The 15,539-nt window shown below is 41.2% G+C and overlaps 1 pseudogene; it reads left to right on the top strand.

Moving 5' to 3' along the window:
* Window positions 1–15,002, top strand: part of LOC148436351 (uncharacterized) — a 77,831-nt pseudogene extending 62,829 nt beyond the window's left edge.
* The last annotated feature ends 537 nt before the right edge of the window (window positions 15,003–15,539 follow it).

Here is a 15,539-nt window from a genome sequence, read left to right as displayed (position 1 = left end):
GTTGTTACTATAATACAGGTGGTACAGACCCCGTTGTTACTTTAATACAGGTGGTGCAGACTCTGTTGTGACTATAATACAGGTGATGCAGACCCAGTTGTTACTATAATGCAGGTGGCGCAGAGTCCGTTGTTACTATAATACAGGTGGCGCAGACTCCGTTGTTACTATAATACAGGTGGTGCAGACTCCGTTGTTACTATAATACAGAGGTCGCAGACCCCGTTATTACTATAATTCAGTTGGTACAGACCCCGTTGTTACTATAATACAGGTGGTGCAGACTCCGTTGTGACTATAATATAGATGGTGCAGACCCCGTTGTTACTATAATACAGGTGACCAGACCCAGTTGTTACTATTATGCAGGTGGCGCAGAGTCCGTTGTTACTATAATACAGGTGGTGCAGACTCAGTTGTTACTATAATACAGGTGGAGCAGACCCCGTTGTTACTATAATACAGGTGGCGCAGACTCTGTTGTTACTGTAATGCAGGTGGTGCAGACCCCGTTGTTACTATAATACAGGTGGTGCAGACCCCATTGTTACTATAATATAGGTGGTGCAGACCCAGTTGTTACTATAATACAGGTGGTGCAGACTCTGTTGTTACTATAATACAGGTGGCACAGACCCAGTTGTTACTATTATACAGGTGGCTCAGACCCTGCTGTTACAATACAGGTGGTGCAGAGTCCGTCGTTACTATAATACAGGTGGTGCAGATTTTGGTTGTTACTATAATACAGGTGGTGCAGACATTGTTACTATAATACAGGTGGTGCAGACCATGTTGTTACTATAATACAGGTGGGACAAACTCTGTTGTTACTATGATACAGGAGGCGCAGACCCCGTTGTTACTATAGTACAGGTGGGGCAAACTCTGTTGTTACTATGATACAGGAGGCGCAGACCCCGTTGTTATTATAGTACAGGTGGGGCAGACTCTGTTGTTACTATGATACAGGAGGTGCAGACCCCGTTGTTACTATAATAAAGGGTGGTGCAGACCCCGTTGTTGCTCTAATACAGGTGGCGCAGACCCTGTTGTTACTATAATACAGGTGGCACAAACAGTGTTGTTACTATAATACAGGTGGCACAGACTCAGTTGTTACTATGATACAGGTGGTGCAGATTCCGTTGTTACTATAATACAGGTGTCGCAGACCATGTTATTACTATAATACAGGTGACGCAGACTCCGTTGTTAGTATAATACAGGTGGCGCAGACTCCGTTGTTACTATAATACAGTGTGTCATCTGTGTCATGTGCAGGAATGTAATATATTACGGTGTCCTGCCAGTGTGACTAAGTGACGGTATAGTACACTAGTCATCTGTGTCATGTGCAGGAATGTAATGTATAACGGTGTCCTGCCAGTGTGACTAAGTGATGGTATAGTACACTAGTCATCTGTGTCATGTGCAGGAATGTAATATATAACGGTGTCCTGCCAGTGCGACTAAGTGATAGTATAGTACACTAGTCATCTGTTTCTGAGTACACTAGCCTGCTATTCCAGGTGACAGTATGGAGCTACAGTACTTTGGCCAGCTTTTCCGGGTGCTGGGATGGAGCTCTGAGTATATTAGCCATTTGTTCTGGGTGCTGGTATGGAGATAAAGTACGTTTGGGACTTGGTGCCAAAATAGAGTTTTGAGTGCATTCGCTTACGTCCTCAGTGCCGGAATAAACCTCTGACCATCTTAATCAACCGTTACAGATGGTTAGCCATACTTTAGTATGTTAGCCAGCCTTTCCCGGTGCCGGTAAAGAGCTCTGAGTGTGTAAGCTACCTGTTCGGGAGCATAGATGGAGCAGTGAGCTGCTGTTCTTGTGCCGGAATAGAGCTCTGATAACCTTAACCAACTGTTTCAGGTGGTAGATGGAGCTGTGAGTACGTTAGCCAGCTGTTTCAAGTACCAGAATAGGGCTATGAGAACCATCTCTTACAGCTGTCCCATTGGGTCTCCCAGTACCTTAGCCATCAATTCTGGGTGTCAAAATAGGGATCTAAATACTCACGCCCTTTATTGCAGCTGCTGGAATAGGTGTTGGAGTAGTAGCTATATCTATTTGCCAGAAAAGTTGTTAGGTTACTAATTCCATCTCTTCCAGCTCCTGGAATAGGTGTCTCAGTACCATGGGTGTAACTAGAGCTTTGTGTCCCCACAGCAACATTTTGAAGGGACCCCTGCAGAACAAACACACTCTGAGGGAGGGAATCTGCATACAAGGGGTCCACAATAACAAGTCACCCATTACTCTGCCCCCAATACTGGAACACTGTTGGCAACATTATCATATCTATGGAGGGAGCTATTAACCCTCTCACCCAGGAAGGCTCAAGCCAACCATGGTTACCAAGTCACTAATAGAGGGGGGGCACCTGTGAAGCTGGGTCAGAGAACTTCTGAGAAACAATGACCAAGACTCTATGGCTGTGGGAATGAGGGGACTTAGTGGTCACTCAGTGTAATCTTATGTTTATATGAACAACATGATAGCATAGTGGACAGCATTTCTACTCCGCACTGGGGTCATGGATTTAATTCCTGCCCAAGGTCCTGTCAGTCTGGATTTTGTATGTTCTTCCTGTGTTTACATTGATTTCTTACACTATTAGGTTAGTTTGCTTCTTTCATAAATACCCCTAGTGTGTATGTGTGTGGGCTGTCCATGTGGTGTGGTCGATTGTAAGCTCCACTGGGGCAGAGACAGATGTCAGTGACTAAATATTCCCTGTAAAGCGCTGTGTAATATGTGCGCACTACATAAGTAACTGGTAAGAAATAGCTTCTAATAATTACATTTATTCCTAGATTTCTGTGCAGTGATGAGTCACATGACTGAGAGGATACTAAATCTCACCCTGGAGATCATCTACCTGCTGACTGGGGAGGTGAGAGGATCTGGGAGTGTCACAGTTACATCATTTATATCTATAGTAATAATAAAGGGACATGACTGGGGAGGTGAGGGGATCTGGGAGTGTCACAGTGACATCACTTATATCTATAGTAATAATACAGGGACATGACTGGGGAGGTGAGAGGGTCTGGGAGTGTCACAGTTACATCATTTATATCTATAGTAATAATACAGGGACATGACTGGGGAGGTGAGGGGATCTGGGAGTGTCACAGTGACATCACTAATATCTATAGTAATAATACAGGGACATGACTGGGGAGGTGAGAGGGTCTGGGAGTGTCACAGTTACATCATTTATATCTATAGTAATAATACAGGGACATGACTGGGGAGGTGAGGGTCTGGGGGTGTCACAGTGACATCACTAATATCTATAGTAATAATACAGGGACATGACTGGGGAGGTGAGGGTCTGGGAGTGTCACAGTGACATTGTTTATATCTATAGTAATAATACAGGGACATGACTGGGGAGGTGAGAGGGTCTGGGGGTGTCACAGTGACATCATTTATAGCTTTAGTAATAATACAGGGACATGAATGGGGAGGTGTAGATTATCTGGGAGTGTCACAGTGACTTTTTTTCAAACACAAAGAGAAAAGTAGAGTCTTTTACTACGGTGCACCATTATGTCAGTCCACATTAATCATTCCTTAGTTAAAACATATTAATCTTTATTTATATTCAATTAAAATTATGACATTTAGGGGTTACCACAACTGACAGGGGTTGTCACAGTGACATCACTTATCTATAGTAATAATACATGGACATGACTGGGGTGGAGAGGAGGACCTGGAAGCGTATGCACTCAAAGTATCTTTTTGAATACACAGGATTACATAGTAATGAAGAAGACATCTGGTGACTGTGAGACATCCGGCAGTCGTCCCCGTGTGTCAGCAGAACAGAGACCCATCACGGTGCCTCCACCGGAGATAGACAATGACAAGAAAATTATCGAACTCACCAACAAGATCATTCAGCTGCTGACTAGAGAGGTGGCTGCTGGGACATTATACAGTAACACCAGGGTATGTGTCTGGGTGATGACTGTATCAGTGTGTGTGTCAGGTTCCCATAAGGTGTCAGAATGTCACTGTCTATGTCTTAATGCAGGAGGGGGAGTATATAGAGGGACACAAAGGTCTGTACAAGGACGTGATGATGGAGAATCACCGGCCCCTCACATCACTGGGTAAGAGGAGACTGTCATTTATTGTACAGGGGAGAACAGGTATGGGGACCCCCTATATACACACATCATCTGATAATCACATATATACAATGTACTCAGTCATTTTGTGTCTCCTACAGATGGACCCAGTAACAACAATGCCCCAGAGAGATGTCCCCGTCCTCTTTATTCCCAGGTTTGTACAGAGGAGGATCACAGATTCCCACAGTTAGATGGGATTTATGGTCTCAATAATATACCAAAGTGACTGTTCATTGTATGATATGTAAAGTGGATGTATTTATGCCCGATATGTAAGCAGACAATGCTTTTATTAGCTTGTTTAAATATTGGGCATAAACAGGATCAGAAGCACTGGGTTTTACAACCTATCACTTCATAAATAAACCCTTATAAGTCTAATGCACTGGAGCTTAGTCTCGAGTAATGGCATCAGACAATATTAAAGTGTTATTTTATTGTTTTGTTAGGTTGAAGATTTGGCTAATATTAAAGTTGAAGAGACAGAGGAAGAAGAAGAGATGTATGTGACTGATAAGGCAGAAGATACAGAGGGAGAAGAAGAGACGTATGTGACTGATATGAAGACAGAAGATATAGAGGGAGAAGAAGAGATGTATGTGACTGATAATAAGGCAGAAGATATAGAGGGAGAAGAAGAGATGTATGTGACTGATAATAAGGCAGAAGATATAGAGAGAGAAGAGACGTATGTGACTGATGTGAAGGCAGAAGATATAGAGGGAGAAGAAGAGACGTATTTGACTGATAATAAGGCAGAAGATATAGAGGGAGAAGAAGAGATGTATGTGACTGATATGAAGACAGAAGATATAGAGGGAGAAGAAGAGACGTATGTGACTGATATTATGGCAGAAGACATAGAGGGAGAAGAAGAGACGTATGTGACTGATAACAAGGCAGAAGATATAGAGGGAGAAGAAGAGAAGTATGTGACTGATAACAAGGCAGAAGATATAGAGGGAGAAGAGATGTATGTGACTGATAATAAGGCAGAAGATATAGAGGCAGAAGAAGAGACGTATGTGACTGATAATAAGGCAGAAGATATAGAGGGAGAAGAAGAGATGTATGTGACTGATAATAAGACAGAAGAGAAAGACGGTGAAGAAGAAACGTATGTGACTGATATGAAGGCAGAAGCTATAGATACAGAAGAAGAGACGTATGTGACTGATAATAAGGCAGAAGATATAGAGGGAGAAGAAGAGACGTATTTGACTGATAATAAGGCAGAAGATATAGAGGGAGAAGAAGAGATGTATGTGACTGATATGAAGACAGAAGATACAGAGGGAGAAGAAGAGACGTATGTGACTGATAACAAGGCAGAAGATATAGAGGGAGAAGAAGAGAAGTATGTGACTGATAACAAGGCAGAAGATATAGAGGGAGAAGAGACGTATGTGACTGATAATAAGGCAGAAGATATAGAGGGAGAAGAAGAGATGTATGTGACTGATATGAAGACAGAATATACAGAGGGAGAAGAAGAGACATATGTGACTGATATTATGGCAGAAGACATAGAGGGAGAAGAAGAGACGTATGTGACTGATAACAAGGCAGAAGATATAGAGGGATAAGAAGAGAAGTATGTGACTGATAACAAGGCAGAAGATATAGAGGGAGAAGAAGAGACATATTTGACTGATAATAAGGCAGAAGATATAGAGGGAGAAGAAGAGATGTATGTGACTGATATGAAGACAGAATATACAGAGGGAGAAGAAGAGACATATGTGACTGATATTATGGCAGAAGACATAGAGGGAGAAGAAGAGACGTATGTGACTGATAACAAGGCAGAAGATATAGAGGGAGAAGAAGAGAAGTATGTGACTGATAACAAGGCAGAAGATATAGAGGGAGAAGAAGGGACGTATGTGACTGATATTATGGCAGAAGACAGAGGGAGAAGAAGAGACGTATGTGACTGATAACAAGGCAGAAGATATAGAGGGAGAAGAAGAGAAGTATGTGACTGATAATAAGGCAGAAGATATAGAGGCAGAAGAAGATACATATGTGACTAATAGCACAGAAGATATGGAAGCAGTAGAAGAGACTTGTGTGACTGATAATAAGGCAGAAGATACAGAGGGAGAAGAAGAAACGTATGTGACTGATAATAAGGCAGAAGATATAGAGGGAGAAGAAGAGATGTATGTGACTGATAATAAGACAGAAGAGAAAGACGGTGAAGAAGAAACGTATGTGACTGATATGAAGGCAGAAGCTATAGATACAGAAGAAGATACATATGTGAGGGGTTATGAGCAGTGTAGATAGGAGGAAATCCTTACAGATATCAGCACAGGTGAGTAATAAACACTTATTACAGGAAAAAAGCCAGACATTCTCTTTGCTCAGGCACTTTATGTGGTGGTCACAGGATATAGAGCAGATGCCGGCATCTTGGATTAAAACAGATGTTTATTGAATCCAATCAAATGTCCTAAAAATAACAGTACTACCAGGTGAAGGTAATGAGAGTACACAGAGCATACAGATGCTTTCATAGTTTTAGCTGTAACTAATCCAGGCTACTACTCAAATATTACATGTGAATCAGTCGGGATGTTTGTACAGTAATCCCCCTGACTTACGCTGGCTGCCTAGCGCTTCTATAGAGCACTGTTTTTATTATATGGCATTTATTTGTTTTGCCCTTGTAAAATAATTGGATGTTACACTGAGGCTGGACATGCATAATATTGTACTAGTGGAGCCGGGTTTAGTTTACACGTGAAGAGAGCTGGTAACATGATTGGAGACCGGTGTGTTATATAAGGTTGATATTCATCATGTGGACACTGAGAAATGTTGACGTGATAGAATGTGAAATGTCCCTGGTTGTGACTTACCGGCTCCCGGCAGCAGCGGCGTATCCCGAGAAGTCTTCCGGGTCCGGGCAGTCATGTGACGAGTAGTTTCAGTGCAGACATCTGATGGAGTGGCTGTTCCGGGAGTTATTCTTCTCTAACCCTGAAGTGAGTATCTTGGAAGTTATGTTTTCTTTTAGTTCTATCATCAGGAGAAACTCTTCTAGCTGATTATATAACTAAAAGTTACCCACTTCATGTCCACCTACTGCCAAGGGTGGTAACTGAAGTGCTGACAGCGCCAGCTTTATATCCCAAGGCTCTGGATGCATATATGGCGGCTGTATATGTTATACACCCTGCTAGAAAGTCTTTACTTTTGGAATCAGAGCCAACTTTCTCAAATTTATTTGTGGGAAAATGTACGTTAGATGAAAACTCCAAGGGACCACCATGGCATCTATTAGGAAGGCTGATTGATCCTTGACCTTGCAACAACACCTGGCCATTTTATTGTTGAATTGAGAAACCATTAGATCTATCTCTGGCTGACCCCCATATAGTTATCAGACTGTTAAAGGCTTCTGGATGCAGAGACCATTCCCCTGGAAGTATAAACTGGCAACTCAGAAAGTTCATCTTCCAACTCTCTATTCCTGAAATAATACTGCACATATCGCTGGAACATGAATCTCCGCTGAAGATAGGATCTGAAAGGATTCTCTCATTGCCAGGGAACTTTTTACAGCTCCCCTGATGATTTATGTATGCTACTGCCGTAATGTTGTACGACTTGGTTATTATAGGTTTTCCCTGAATAAGAGTTTGTGTTTACATCAAAGTGTTTATAACTGATCTTAATTACAACTCTTTGATTAGAAGTCTTAATTACTTTCTGGACAAGAGTCCTTAAAATTGATATTTTACAATAACTTTCCCCCATCCCTGGAGACTGGCTTCCATATTTATAACTAACCATTCCTTGATGAAGTAACTCCTGCTCTTGTTCGAGGTTTCTGACTGGGTCCACCACCTGAGAAGACTGTCTTGTCTCTAGTGAAAGAATGATAAATTGAGTCGATAATCCATTGTTGTAATGCAACCAAGCTTTAAGAAAGTGCAAATGGAACATGGTGAAATGCAGTCTTGCATACTGGACCGTTTAGAACGAGAACACCATCTTTCCTAGTAACTTCATGCAACAAAGAACCAATGGACTTCTGATCTTCAAAAGTTTTAGAACCAGATTTTGAATGTCTTTTATATTTTCTGTTGGCAAAAAGACCCAGGCTAGTTGGGTATTGAACACTTCAAAACTTTCCTGCGCTGACTGGGAAGCATCTTGGAATTTTGGTAGTTGGTAACCCAGACATGGAACTCTAGGATGTTCACTGTCCTTATCAGATCTACTTGAAGAGCTTGTATTGACTTTGCTTTGAAAAGCAAATCATCTAAATAGAAAACAATGGTTAATCCTACAGATGTTACCTATGCTTACCATGACTTTTGTAAAAATGTGAGGGGCTGTGGCTAATCCAAAAGGAAGAGCCCTGAATTGGAAATGTCATCCCTCAAGCAAAAATCGTAAAATACATTGATGGCTTTCCCAAATAGATATGAGGAAGTAGGCATCCTTGAAGTCTATACATGGCAAAAAGTAGTCTGTCCATTCTGTTTGACTGTTCTAACATATTCCATCCAAAATCTGTCTTGCTGTAGTCTTTTGTGTTTAAGTCTTTTTAATTTAAAATTGGTCTGTAAACTTATATCTGGTTTTTGAACTAAAATCAGATTGGAATAAAATCTAATTTCTCTTTTACTTTTTGCTACTGAGACAACCACTCCTGAATCTAAAAAAAACGTTATTGATTGATCTAAGGCCAGACACTTCTGTTTGTCGTTTAGTATCCTTGTTGAAAAGTACCTTTTTGGTGGAGAAACTGAAAGGCTGAGGATGTAACCGCTTTTTATTATACCTGTCTCCTGTCTGAAGAGGATCTTTTAGTTCCTGAATGATAGAAGACTGGCACTCAAAACAGACACTTCAGGGTGTATGCCCTTCCTGTCATGCTGACCTATCCTGGAGCCTAGGCACTAGTTTTCCTACCTGCTCGTCCTGACAATTGTGAAGATGAAGGAAACAACACTGATCTTTCTTTTAATATCTTGGTTCTAAATAAATCATCAGATGGTGTCTCCTGATTTTCAATATCCAATAGTCAAAGACCTGACACACTGCTTTAACCAAGTCATCCACACCCTGAACACCTATTCCATATTCTGTTAAGGATTCTTCCGAAGAATCATCAGACTCAGAAAACGCAGACAATATTATACGAAGTAATTACACATCGTACATACAGAGAAAACACAATATTATACTGAGTAATTACACAGACTACATACAGAGGGAACACAATAAATATCTGGATAGAAATTATGATACTTGTCAGATACTTATCTCAGACTTCCGTCCATGTGTGCAGTCCCTGAGAGGAGCTTTCCCAGCAATCATCACTTGACCTTCTTTCCAGGTATCAATAATTTATTGTCACATCCACATTACAAATGTATCCACGAAATTGTGAAGCAAGAAACTGTCAAAACCGGATAATTGGGTAAGACAGAATCTGTTTGCTATCAGGAAAACCTGCACGACGCCATCTTGTGAATGGCAGCAAGACTCCATTTTAGAAAAGAAAGCTTACACAAGCGCCATTTTGTCAAAAATACATAGTACACAATCCACAGTGCAAAGTTGCTAAAAGTAGCACGAACAGCTTTTTAACAATCTTCCCCCAACACATTAAAATCACCACAGACTTATATTTGAGCAACAGCAAAGCAGTGGTGTTTTCCCCGCATACATGCATTTAAAAGCAATGGTCCCGTAACGCAAAAAGGATAATTATTACTTGGTTTAAACGCAATGTCAGTATATAAAGAAATGTTTTCTGTAACTATGGCTTAGTAAATGACAATTGAACTGTGTGTGGAACCGTACTGATCGACTCTGTTTCCACAGCGTTCCGGTGACATCAATATGAAGATCAGAACATGCGGCTATGAAATATGAATGTTAGAGAGAATATCTATTTGAAATGTTGTTTTCCATAGCAGCTTAGATTTGCATGTGGGGGATACAAAGGGAGGTTGGAGACCTTTTGTATCCATTTGGAATTGTCCAATAAATGCCCTGCAACAGATTTCTAACCTTTACCAAAAGACAATAACATGGTGTAGGTCTGTTTACATTTTTGTCCAAAGGACTGGTTATTCCAGTCTAATCAATAGAGCTAGCTAACTGGGAGGAAAACCTAATTAACACTAGTTTCAGATAACCAAAAGGATACTCCCTTTCTGATGACCTCACAGGTAAAAGGGGGCGGGAACATAGCATGCACATCCTGAGAAAACACAGTTTAGCAGACACACTTGCAGATTTTTGGAAGGAAGAGAGAGGTTGACTCCCTGACAAGACAACGGAAGAATGGGTCTCAGTTCCTCTGGGTTATAGCTGAGTATAAAATGTGCAATATTTAGCCTATTTGGGTGTCTGTAGCTATGTTTGGTGTTAATCTGTTATTAGCTTAGCATGGTGTGTGGTTTGTAGTTTTCTAAGGATATTCATGGGTCTGTGTTGGCATGCAGTGGATGATGTGTTGTCTGGTCTGTGCTTTTCATCTGCACTGTAGGGTGCAGTGGTCTGTTGTCAGCATGCAGGAAAGGGATTGATTGTGGAATTGTTGTGATATTTGTGAATGATTGATGCTGGTTGATTGAGATCCTCTGGTGTGTTCTGTGTTAGGGCCTTGCCATGTGTTCTGTGTTTGCCTTCCCATTTGTGAATGATTGATGCTGGTTGATTGAGATGCCATGTGTTCTGTGTTAGGGCCTTGCCATGTGCTTGAACGGTATCTCTGCTTGGGAGAGATGAGCTTTGTGTGTGCTGTATACTCATGAATGTGATCATAGGGTGGTGTCAGTGTTGTATCGTGGAGGTTGAATTGATGGCAGCTTTGAATGGTCGTGGGTGGTTGCTGTGTGGTGTGTGAGTCAGATGGGTATGTTGTCTGCGGTTTGTTGGAGATGGCTTGCCTCCATGTGGGGTGAACAAGGGAAATTGTGATTCTGCCCAGTTGTGGTGTTGTGTGGGTCAGATAGGTATATTGTCTTTGTTGTGGTTGCAGTCATCGATGGATGTATGATTTGTGGAGTTGCAGCTTGGTGCAGGGTGAAGTTTGCCTAGGGATCATGAGGCTTGCAAACAAAGGAAAAACATGTGCTTCGGCCCTTCCCCCTCCCCACGGTCTAGTGACTACTGGATGAGGTCTGCAGTAGGATGGTATTGTTGTATATTGGAATCAGCTTGTGTGGTACATGTTGGAATATTAAATGGTGCAGTGTTTGCCTGATGTGTTGGCATATGATATCCAGCGTGCATATTTAATTAACTATGGCATTATGGGAGGTTTCAATGAGGTAGCTTCATAATGGAGTTTGTTTGTAGACCATGCGGTTTGGACAATAGGGCAGGAAGCATTCCCAACCCCCTCCTCACACACAAACAAACACACACACACTCCATCACCAGCCATCTTGAACATGTGCTCTCAGCAGACATTGATATATCTCTCATTGTATTTTAATGTGTCTCTTTCTCTCTCTCTCTCTCTGTCTGATATTGCTCATTGTATTTTGATCTTTAATAACCGTTTCATGTATTTTAACTGTACCTTATGACCTAATGTTTGTACAATTTATTTGCGCTCATTATTAGATCATAGCGTTGTAACATCTGTACTTTTACCTGAATAATAATCTTTAGCGCTTCGGACCGCTATTCAACTGTCTCGGTATTTCATTAAAAATAGCGACATCTTGTGGTTTTAGAAGGTACAGGCAGGTTTTGTCTTAGAGGTACTAGGCAGGTGAATCTTAGAGGTTTATAGGCAGGAATGTATTAAAAGGTATTTACAAATTCAACAAAACTCACAGATAAAAATACATAAAATACAATAAAGGTTAAGAATTTAAGATAACAATCGCAGCAGGAAAAAGTGTTCCAGAGTCTGCTAGTTCGACACCCACTACACCTAAATTGCTTACCAGAGGGCAATAAAGAGAACAGAGTATGACATGGGTGGCTAAAATCGGCAACATTCGCTTTTGGAACACACATTTTAGCATAATTTCTTCTAATCTAGGCAGGGATTGGCCAATGGTTCTTTCAGCTGCTTTGACCACCCTAGCTTTAGAACCACGGTCTGTACATTTGGAGTTGCCATACCAAACAGTAATGGAGTACGTTAGAAGACTCAATTATACAGTGATCAAAATGTACAAGTAATGGGCTTGATAAACCACTTGCTCTAAATTTCCTTAGGAAGAAAAGGCGTTGCAGAGCATTCCCAACTACTGATGAAATATGTGACGACCACAATAGTTCATCAGAAAAGTTGATTCCTAAAAACGTAATCCCACTAACCCTCTCAACCTCTGAGCCATTTAAAAATAAGTCTCGGGGGGCACTTTTCCTAGTTTTCCTAAAATCTACCACTACCTCTTTGTTTTTTTTTATTATTCAGCAGCAACTTATTACCCTCATCCCACTTAATGAGTTGATCCACCTCTGCCCTGTAACTCCTCATCCCCATCACTGATTAAACCCAGTATCGTGGTGTCTTCAGCAAATTTTATGATTATGACTGTGCCATGTGCTGCATCTCTTCTGGACTGCCTGATGGTCAGCCTGACCTCAGTGTGTTACCCATTTGGTCAAGGGTAGACCCTGGGTACATCTGCTGGCTAATCTAACCCTTTTAGAGAGAAGGCTGTTGCCGTGGATCCAGCCACCCCTCTTTCATTAGGCAGGGTGGCCTTGTCCACATTGTACTTCTGGCTGCCGGCTGACAATCTATATTGGCCAACAGCTGACTTTACCATATAGAGCGTGCCAGTATCTCCAGTGCTGGTCTCTCACTGTGATATGCCTGCTGTGCAGGGCTTCCTTGAAAGTACTGCCTCTAAATATCCCAGCTTCCTCTGTTAGGGTGGGTACACACCTAAATGACCGATACACACTTAATAGATTTAATGAATGACGTGCAGCATAGCCAATCACACGATATCGCATGCAACCGTGGGAGCGCGCAAATTAGGCATACACACTGCACGATATGCGTGATTTGTCATTCCAATTTGCCCAAAATGGGACGATATTGTGCAGGTGTGTACCCAGCATTAGAACTCTGTTTTTCCAAGCTTTTCATGGAGTATCGAGCAGATGGATCCTAATGTGATGCCTATCTCCTTCTCTAACTAGGCCATGGTCACCCTGGCGTCCACCTTAACTATGGCCTTCATGGCAGCAATGTTGTCCTCTGTGGTGGCAGACACATGTGGACTGCAGCGTTTCTCATCTTTTGGGACCATCTCCCATGCTGAAATTCTGCAAACCACTCAAACAGTGGTCCAGGATGGTGCTTCCTCCCCAAAAGCAACTTGTAACCGGTCACAATTCTCCTGCTGTTGCAGACTACTCTTGTAGTTGTAGAAGATCATAGCTCTCCAGTGGCCTCTGCTGATCTCCATAAGGAATTTGTAATGGAAGTGAACAAGCTGACTACTTTGGTGTGCAGTGCTGCTTATATACAGTTCTGTGCTTTAACCAGAGATTACACTTCAGAACCAGTCAGATTTTGTCTATCTATGCTCTGCACATCCACAGTCTTATTGCACACCCCCCACATGCTTGATATTGAAAGCAACACAAATTATTAAAATATACATGTAAGTTATGCTATATGTATAACACACCTTAATGTCAGATACTGAGTTATGAATTATATCTTCTAACATTTTGAATTTACCCATGTCAAGTACATTTGGAGATTTTTCAGCATAATCTTTATTGATCAAAGTAAACTTGTTATTTTATTCCCAGCAGATGGAGATAACAGCAGGAATATCTCGGAAGAATGTCACATTTTCTCAACAGCCTATACAATAGAAGATAACATCACACAGGTTTCTCCAGGAGAAAAGCCTATTACCCCAATTATACATCCAGTACCTCACAGTGGGGATATGTCATCTGATCCCTCTGACCGTCAGCAATGTTCCCCTGATAACTCAGATACTGTTATATATAGTACAGCTTTTAGCATAGCCGCAATCTCTCCCTGTTCTATACATGGCAAAAGTTTTACACAGGACACAAAGCTTGTTACCCATCAGTCAGCTAAGGCCGTTGTGAAGCCATTTCCATGCTCTGAGTGTGGGATTTTTTTTACATATAAAACACATCTTGTTAGACATCAGAAAAGCCACACAGGTGAGAAACCATTTCCATGTTCTGAGTGTGGGAAATGTTTTACACAGAAATATCTTCTTGTACATCAGAGAAGCCACACAGGTGAGAAGCCATTTTCATGCTCTGAGTGTGGTAAATGTTTTACACGGAAGTTTTTTCTTGTAACACATCAGAGAAGTCACACAGATGAGAAACCATTTCAATGCTCTCAGTGTGGGAAATGTTTTACATATAAATCACATTTTGTTAGACATCAGAGAAGTCACACAGGTGAGAAACCATTTCATTGCTCTCAGTGTGGGAAATGTTTTACATATAAATCACATCTTGTTAGACATCAGAGAAGTCACACAGGTGAGAGGACATTTTAATGCTTTAAGTGTGGGAAATATTTTACAGAGAAATCAGATCTTGTTAGACATCAGAGAAGTCACACAGGTGAGAAACCATTTCCATGCTCTGAGTGTGGGAAATGGTTTACTTCTAAATCACATCTTGTTAGACATCAGAGAAATCACACAGGTGAGAAGCCATTTCCATGCTCTGAGTGTGGGAAATGTTTTACACAGAAATCAGATCTTGTTAGACATAACATACATCACACACATTAGATATTCTCATGTTGTTCTGATTGTTGGAAAAGACAGAAATCAGATCTTGGTAAACCATTCCTTATTTACACTGAAGAACCTGTGTTAACAAGTGAAAATGTATTTAAAAAATATATATATAACTATTTAGTATATCTTCTGACCTGGGTACTTCAATGGCCTTTAACATTTCTGTTTCATGATCCAGAAAGTTCATAGCTTGTATTACTGTCCTCATAGTGCTTTTTTTGCTTTTATCTATTTTGTAAGATAATAAGGAGAGTTACCTTGCAGTGTGTATAGCAGTTTTTGAATCTGATCACCTGAATGGTATAAAAGTTTGTAGGAAGACACAAAGAACAGTAGCCAAAGTGATAACAGTCCTGTCATCTAATAAGAGACCATAAGGTCTGAAACCTGACCGACAAGTTCCTGCCACCCACCTCCTCCCCTCTATGTAACAACTATTATATGCTGCAGGGAGGCCAGGTGCCCACAGCAATGGGAGGATATAAACAGTTACAGTATATCAGGGAAGTATTTGTTAGAAAAAGAAATAACAGCTGTCGCACAACATCAGGACACAACAACTGTGAGGACTGTCCTATGTGTGGGTGTCCCTGGTGCTGCTGGTGGTGTCCCCAA

Source organism: Taudactylus pleione, unplaced genomic scaffold, assembly GCF_031769625.1.
Source record: "Taudactylus pleione unplaced genomic scaffold, aTauple2 ptg001788l, whole genome shotgun sequence".
Classification (NCBI taxonomy): Eukaryota; Metazoa; Chordata; class Amphibia; order Anura; family Myobatrachidae; genus Taudactylus; species Taudactylus pleione.
This window is presented reverse-complemented; position numbering and strand designations above follow the sequence as displayed.